Source organism: Gossypium arboreum, chromosome 13, assembly GCF_025698485.1.
Source record: "Gossypium arboreum isolate Shixiya-1 chromosome 13, ASM2569848v2, whole genome shotgun sequence".
NCBI lineage: Eukaryota > Viridiplantae > Streptophyta > Magnoliopsida > Malvales > Malvaceae > Gossypium > Gossypium arboreum.
The window spans coordinates 66,396,770-66,404,470 of NC_069082.1; the positions used below are offsets into that span (position 1 = coordinate 66,396,770).

General features: G+C 37.9%; 1 long non-coding RNA gene across 1 annotated transcript; it reads right to left on the minus strand.

Moving 5' to 3' along the window:
- Window positions 1-326: 326 nt before the first annotated feature.
- On the minus strand, window positions 327-1,423 carry LOC128286510 (uncharacterized). Its single transcript, XR_008277092.1, has 2 exons — window positions 1,363-1,423; window positions 327-549 (listed from the first exon to the last, which is right to left on the minus strand). It is a non-coding gene; the product is annotated as an uncharacterized LOC128286510 (long non-coding RNA).
- Between the last annotated feature and the right edge of the window lie 6,278 nt (window positions 1,424-7,701).

The following is a 7,701-nucleotide window of genomic DNA, read 5'->3' on the forward strand; positions in this document are numbered from 1 at the left end:
GTACATATAAAGCATGACTTCTAATTATCTTTGTAATATTTATGGTGAATTTCCAAATTCAGAACAGGGGATCCAGAAATCGCTCTGGCCCTGTTTCACAAAAATTTAAACATCTCATAAAATATAGCTCATATACCTGTTTTGCTTATTCCATATGAAAATAGACTCATCAAAATTCGATTCCATAACTTATTCATTATTTAATTCCATTTCTAATATTTTTAGTGATTTTTTAAACTCACGTCACTGCTGCTGTCTGAATCTATTTTATGGTAAATTTTACCTATTTCATGGTTTCCATGGATTAGCTAGCAATTTGACATACATAATACCAAATATGATCATGATTAGCCATTCCAATGGCTAATCATTACCAAGCATTTCTATTTCCATACCACTCAATAACCATATCATAAGACCATATATACAAAATGATTATAATGCTATACATGCCATACTCAAAATATACAAGCCATTATGCCAAGATGGTATACGGATAGTGTGAGCGTGCCTCCGACCGTTTCCGATTTCCGAGCTGGCTTGTCAACACTACAAGGAATGAAAAGGAGGAGTAAGCATAAATGCGTAGTAAGCTCACATGCAAATAGCAAGTAACATAACCATATAAGCAAACATAAAACATCATTTGCATAATCATCACCAAGACATTCATATCACCTTTTCATTTATCATCTTACCATATTGTTGTTATATCGAGTTTTCAACCCGAGGGTTAAGTACATACCTGTTCAAAGTATCCATTTCACAACACTTACCAACACGTCCCTTTCATCTTGAGTATTCCTCCATTTGAGTAGAACTTTACCCGTTGAACACATCGGAATATAATTGGATACATGGATAACTTGCACATAAGTGCCACATATTCAATCAAGCAATCATGTAACCCGCCCATAAGCGAACTCGGACTCAACTCAACGAGCTCGGGCGTTCGCATCCATAAGTGAACTCGGACTCAACTCAACGAGTTCGGATGCCTAGTTACATCTCACGAACTCGGACTCAACTCAACAAGTTCGGACATTCGCATCCATAAGTGAACTCGGACTCAACTCAACGAGTTCGGATGCCCAAATATCCCAAGTGACATGTCACTTGTATCCTAATCCATTCACGAGGTTCAACGGACCTTTTTCCCAATCATGTGTCTCAACCATCTTCTACGGAATGCCGATATCGATACTCGGTAGTATTTCACATTTTCCAAGTATATCACATAATTTGACATATTATCAAACAATTATCACAAGTATAATATTTCATAATAATTATCATATCATTTAAAAACATTAAAACATTTAAAATAATAACTATGTTACCAACATTTACATATGAACTTACCTCGTATGCGAAAATGGTTATTTTTACCATTTCGTCCACAACTTGGTATTTTCCCCATTTTAGCCCAATTTCAGTTTTCCTTGCTCTATCATTTAAAATATAGTCTAATTAGGACTCACATTATTCAAATTGACCCAAAATCATATTTTTGAAAAATTACAATTTTGCCCTAAACTTTTGCATATTTACACTTTTGCCCCAAAGCTCGTAAATTAAAATTCAGCCTATTTTCTTATGTTTTATGACATGCTGATCATTTTTCCCTTCTATGGCAACATCAAATTCTCACTCTAACATGTACTTATGACTATTAGGTATTTTTACCGAGGTGAAGCCCTTTTGCTCGTTTTCACTTAAAACCGAGTAGCACAAGTTGTCTAACATAATTTAAAACTTCATATTCTATCATAAAACACCAAAATACACAAATTTCACCTATGGGTATTTTTCCAAATATAAACCCTAGGTTAAATTATTGCTAGCATAAGCTAAATCGAGCTACGGACTCCAAAAACGTAAAAATCATTAAAAACGAGGCTAGAACGGACTTACAATCGAGCTTGGAAGCTTGAAAACCCTAGCCATGGTTTCTCCTTGATATATTCGGCCATGGGGTTGAAGATGAGCAAAATTGGCTTTTAATTTTGTATTTTAATTCATTTTACCCTAAATGACCAAAATGCCCTTACTACTAAACTTTCCAAAATTCCATCCATGTCCAATTTTTGTCCATAGACTTAGAAATTGGTAAAATTACTCTTTAAGGACCTCTAATTAATAATCTAATTCAATTTTATGCAAAATACTTCTAGAACACAAGTTTTGCAATTTATTCAATTTAGTCCCAAATTTCAAATTAGGCACTTTATGCATAAAATTTCTTCACGAAATTTTCACACAATCATGCAATCATATCATAGACCTTAAAATAATCATAAAATAATTATTTCTATCTCGGATTTTGTGGTCACGAAACCACTATTCGACTAGGCCCAAAATCGGGATATTACAACTCTCCCCTTCGGGATTTTCGTCCCCAAAATCTTACGAGAAAAGTGGTCTTCACTTTTAATCTCATATTTGGTGTCAAGAACTTGCACTTAGACTGCACCTCCAATACATCTCTTCAATTTCTCATATGATCTAAAAGCTTACGGTCTCAACTCTCAACTGTTCTTAAATTTTCAACCCTTCTTAATTTCCCATGATATCATGACATAAAACCTGGATCTCAACTTGATTTAATGGAGAACGGAATTCCAAGAAATCCAACAATCAAAGAGACCTGAAATTCCATGAATCTGATGAGTAGGAAATCATTCAATACAGATGTGATTTATAGATCTCGCCAAACATTTAACAATAGGATACATCACATTTTCCTTTTTCCGCCATAGAAATAATTCTGATATGGCCTCAAGAATAATCCTTCTCATTTCCATCCCAATATCAACATTAACAAGGATAATTTTGATAGATCCCAATGCTCGGCTTTAACCCCTTTAACAACTCCGATTTTATGTAACATCGGATGCTCTAAACTATCACATTACCTCACTGTCTTGAAACACATCACAATTCATACAACAATACTGTAACACCCCAAAACCCGAGACCATCGCCGGTGTCGGACCCGAGGGTTAACAAACCAAGTTCACATGTTTTTGCCCACCAATTTGACATTTCCAGTCAGGCTGGAAAACTGCGTCACTGTCGCCTTAAAATCATATCTCGAGTTTCAAAACTCGGAAACTGGTTTCGTAAATTTTCCTGAATTTAGACTCATATATCCATCCATGGATTTATTTCTAGGATTTTGGTCGGGCCAATTGGTACAGTTTATTAGTTAAAGTTACCCCTGTTACAGGGATCGACTGCTCCGACCTTCGCGCGGTATAACTTGAATATCTCTCTGTACAGGGCTTTAATTCTGGTGTCGTTTGTTTCTAATGAAACTAGACTCAAAATGGAATCTGTACATATAAGATATATCTCCTAATTCTTTTGGATAATTTATAGTGAATTTTAAAGTTGCGACAGGGAACCCAGAAACCATTCTGGCCCTGTCTCACAATAGCTTTAATATCTCTTAACCTGTAACTCCTATGACCGTTTCATTTCTTCCATATGAAAATAGACTCATCAAGGTTCATTTACATAGCTTATTCACTATCTAATTCCATTCCTATGAATTTTGGTGATTTTTCACATTCACGCCACTGCAGCTGGCAGCATCTGTTTTAAGATAGGACTCACCTATTTGGTGGTCTCCATGATTCAACTAGCCTTACCATACATAGGTTCATATATGATCATTTTAACCGTGCCAATGGCTGATCATATGACCAACATTCTCATTTCCAAGCCATAGCCACATCATGACACAAAATATATACATACAACCCACAATTAGTCTAAGTTCATACTTCCCTTTCGAGCCATTTTCGCACGGCCGTACATACTTACATTACAACATATTTAACAAACAAGGGTAGTCCTATACATGCCATCTCAAGTTCAAACAAAAATTTATACCAAAATGGAGGCTTGATAGTGTGGATGACTTCGACTTCAACGATCCCAAATCCGATTGCCTCGGCGAAATCTAGAAAACTAAGAGCCAAAGCAACGGGTAAGCATTTTTATGCTTAGTAAGTCTCAAGGAATATAATGAACTATAATTTACAGCAATACATTCACATAGCCAAATGCATCATTTCATTAATACACATTCTTACTTCATACTTCATCATTATATAAGTTCGCAAAGCATCAATCAATTCAATAACTGAAATTCATTAGTCGATTGAGCGAATGTTGCTCAAACACGCCGACTTTCCAATGCACATATAACGTACCTTATCCTTTGGGCTGTCCGAGTGTACTAATTAAATTCATTTCAGCAACCAACACTCACCTCCAGCCCAAGATTCTTGAATATAACCGGATATAATCAAGTGCACAAATGCCTTGGTCTTAGCCGGATAGAATAACTTCGCACGAATGCCTTGGTCTTAGCCGGATGTAGCCACTAGCACAATTGCCTTGGTCTTAACCGGATATAATTTCCAGCATAATTGTCTTGGGCTTAGCCCGGATATCATTCAATTTCTCATGCACACATACATCAATAATCATTGGACATACATATTTCATTTTCGTTACTAAGGCTCAAACACAATTAATATCATTAGCATATTCGGGACTTAGCCCGGTGGAATTCAAATACTCATACACACCTAATCAATAATCATACACATCCATATTTCATCTCACATAATTCAAGTAAGGTCACTTCTTGAGGACTTACCTCGGATGTTGTCGAACGGCTTTTTCGGCTATTCGATCACCTTTTCCTTCCCTTGTCCAATTGTGGCCCTCTTGGCTCTTGAGCTAATTCAAACAAATTCAATTTATTAAAACCTCATTGTGCTTGCTTATGGCGAATATGACAAGGATTTTAGATGGTCATATGGCCACTCTTTAGCTTGAATACACAATGGTCATGCACATTTTATACTACATCAAGCAATTCAATACAATTTGTTTGAACATCAAGGAAATGCTAAGGCCTTCAATGGGCTACCCAAGGCCGAATATTCATGTACATGTTGAGGTCAAAATTTGCACTTAATACCTCACAAAAACAGCATGCAATCTACTAATTAATGCTTGCACATTGTGGCCCAAAACTTATAATATAGCATCAAGCACTTATATGTGTGCTAGGCCGAATTGTGCTTGCAATTTCACAAGCATTCTTCCACATTTTCTTCTTTAAATCAATATATTCATCACTTAGTTCATAACCAAACAAAATGTGCAATCATATATATGCATATATGAGCATGGCGAATTTTCAAAGTGTCCATAGCCATCCAAAACACAAACTTTTAACTAACATGCAAGAAGCATGAATCATGCTCAAGAATGCATCATGGCCAAGTATGACAATCATGCTCCTTTTCAACTTTAATCATGATAAAACAAAGAGAAAACTCAAAATCTTACTCATGAGTAGAAAATCCATCATTGCATGCATCATCATCAAGCTTCACACTTAGCATGCAATGGCTTTATCACTATAACAACTTTGGCCAAATACCATTTCCATGGCATACCAAAGATTTGAGCCATGGCTAACATGCACATCAAGTTAGCAACCAAAACATGCATGAAACTCCCAACACAACCCCATACATACCTTAATCTTGATGCAAATTTAGCCAAATCACCTTCTAGATCTCTTCTAAACAAAGGAAATGAAGCAAAATCCTTCTTCCTCTTAGTATTTTCGGCTAAAAAGATGAGAAAGGATGAACAAGTTTTTTGTTTTCTCCTCTTGGTTGCACGGCAATGGGGGGGGGGAATGCTACTCTCTCACACACATTTTTTTTCATTCTTTTCTCACCCATGCTTATTTGTTTATGATTTTCTCCCTAATGCCCAACAAAACATGTTTCATGACATGTTTAACCCATATTTCTTTGTCATGGCCGGCCATTACTTGTAAAAAGGGGGAATTTGACATGCAAGTCCATTATTTTGCATGCATGCTTTAATTAGTCATCACATATTTCCCTATCGTACTTTCAAAGTTTACTACTAAGTCCTTTCTTATAAATTAGCACCTAATTAATAAAAATCGAGACACGAAATATTTACGCATACCAATTCCACATTCAATAAGTACGGAATATAACACTTAATTATTCTTGTGACTCGGTTTCGTGGTCCCAAACCACTCTCCGACTAGGGTCACATTCGGGGTGTCACAACTCTCCCCCACTCAAGAGATTTTCGTCCCCGAAAAGCTTACCGGTAAATAGGTTCGGATATCGCTCTCTCATAGAGTTCTCGGTCTCCCAAGTAGCTTCTTCTATCCCGTGCTTGAGCCATAACACTTTCACTAGCGGAACCCGCTTGTTTCGCAACTCTTTCACTTCTCGTGATAGGATACGAATTGGTTCTTCCTCATAACTCATATTAGCTTGAATTTCAATTTCTGATGGACTAATCACGTGCGATGGATCGGATCTATAACGTCAAGCATCGACACGGAAGACATCGTGAACCTTTTGAGTTCGGGGCAAAATCAAACGATATGCCACCGGACCGACTCGCTCGATATCTCATATGGCCCAATGAACCTCGGGCTCAACTTGCCTTACTACCAGAACCGAGTATCTTTTTCCAAGGCGATACCTTGAGAAACACCTTATCACCCACGATACTCGATATCCTTACGCTTCATATCCGCGCATTCGACTTCGACGATCGAAGGCTATCTTCAAACTTTCACGGATTACTTTCACTTTCTGCTCAGCATCCCTAATCAAATCCACCGAAAATCTTGCTTTCACCAAGCTCGGTCCAAAACAATGGTGTACGGCATTTACGCCGTACAAAGCCTCATAAGGTGCCATCTTAATGCTCGATCGAAAATTTGTTGTTGTAAGCGAATTCAATCAACGGCAAATACCGCTCCCATGAACCACTAAACTCGAGGACGCAACATCTTAACATATCCTCAAGTATCCGAATTACCCGCCGGATTGACCATCGGTTTGGGGTGAAAAGCGGTGCTGAAATGCAACTTGGTACCCAAAGCTTCTTGCAACTTTTTCCAAAACCGCGAGGTAAATCTCGGATCTCTATCCGACACGATAGAAATAGGCACCCGTGTAATTTCACAATCGAGAAACGTACAATTCCGCTAATTTGTCCATTGAAAATCCGTGCGACGGGGACAAAGTGGGCCGACTTAGTCAATCGATCTACCACGACCCAAACCGCATCCTTCTTACTTTCGACAATGGCGGTCCGGATACAAAGTCCATTGTGACTCGATCCCATTTCCACTCGGGTATCGTGATTGGTGAAGTAACTCAAGGCACCGATGTTCCGCTTTCACTTGTTGACATATTAAACATCTTGAAACAAAGTCGAGATGTCTCGCTTCATACCATGCCACCAAAATCGACGTTTCAAATCATTGTACATCTTTGTACTCCCGGGTGGATTGCCATTTGGCTACAATGGGCTTCATTGAATTATCGAAATGAGTTCAATTCCTTGGGACACACAGACGACTTTTGAACTTCAAACAATCGTCATCGTCGATTTGAAACTCCGAGTCCTTGTTGAACACACGCAGCCCGTTTTGCAACCAACTCGTCGTCGACTTTCTCGAGCTTCTCGAATTTGGTGTGTCAATAGTGGTTTGGCTTTCAATTCAGCCACTAACACTTTGTCGGATCGGACGGACAAGTGCACATTCATCGCTCAGTAAAGTGAATAATGATTTACGACTCAAGGCATCCGCAACCACATTCGCCT